This window comes from Carlito syrichta, unplaced genomic scaffold, assembly GCF_000164805.1.
Source record: "Carlito syrichta isolate Samal-C Ts95f unplaced genomic scaffold, Tarsius_syrichta-2.0.1 Scaffold301859, whole genome shotgun sequence".
Taxonomy (NCBI): Eukaryota; Metazoa; Chordata; class Mammalia; order Primates; family Tarsiidae; genus Carlito; species Carlito syrichta.
Window position 1 is genome coordinate 81,727 of NW_007245955.1, and position 914 is coordinate 82,640.

General features: G+C 53.1%; 1 protein-coding gene across 3 annotated transcripts in view; it reads right to left on the reverse strand.

Annotated features, from left to right (window-relative positions):
- The window catches only part of ATP6V1A (ATPase H+ transporting V1 subunit A), a 59,528-nt gene extending 58,659 nt beyond the window's left edge, over positions 1–869 (reverse strand). For 2 of the 3 annotated variants that reach the window (XM_008055466.2, XM_021711092.1), the window contains exon 1: positions 98–255. The gene's annotated coding sequence lies outside the window, so the exon portion shown is untranslated. Of the gene's footprint in view, positions 1–97; positions 256–790 lie in introns of those variants that run through there. The other variant, XM_008055467.2, reaches the window with a different exon arrangement.
- Between the last annotated feature and the right edge of the window lie 45 nt (positions 870–914).

Below are 914 nucleotides of genomic sequence, written 5' to 3' on the forward strand. Positions count from 1 at the left end.
GGAAACCCCAGGCAGCGGAGGCTGCCCTTCACACTCTCCCTTCTCTTCTTCCTCCCACCCCTTCTATCCCAGCCGCCAGTTACCGGTCGCCGCTCACCTGCTGGGGCGCGAGGGGCAGAAACTGTACGGACCGCGGACCCAGAGGGCTCTGTCACTATGGGAGGGGAAGTCTTCAGCTGGAGGCGGCGGGCGGGCCCAACAAGTCACGTGACCTCTAGCTCCGCCCTGCCTCTCTTATCTCGGCACATTATCCCTTATCCGCATCTTTGCAGATCCCTTGAATACTAATTTTCTTGCATCAAAGACATAAAGATAAGGTTTCACAAAGATTGTGTTGTAAAGTGCAATAGTGAAGGCGTCGATTATAACGATTAAAAAAAAACAAAAAATCAAAAACGCATTGCTAAGGAAGTGACGTCACGCCACACTCTAGGGACCGGAAATGGCGGTGAGGTCCGTCCCTCCGGGGCCCGCCGGTAAAATCCCAGGCTGTGAGGTTTGAGCCGATCACGTGATCCCAAAGCTTGAGGCGTGCTGGCGCGTAGCCAAATTATCCAGCCGGTTAATTTTTATGTTTGTTTTAAGGACACCTCATTTACTTGAGTTTTCCACAAATTTCCTCACACCTAGAAGTACCAGCTTTATGAAACCCTATTAGGAAGCACGAGCCTTTGAAGGTCACTCTGGAGACTACCAACTGGGAAGAACGGGATCAGGAAAGCTTGATCTTGCTGATGTGGGACAGGAGAGGGAGGGGTGGAAAAATCCGGATTTTACCGCCAGGGCTTACCAGGCCTGCACCACAAGTAGTGTCGTAAGGGGTGGGAGGAGAAGCATGACGCCAGAAACCACAGCCCAGGAGAAAGATGGAGATCCCCGAGTGGAGGGGGAAGGGTGCGCGGAGGCGCGCAATG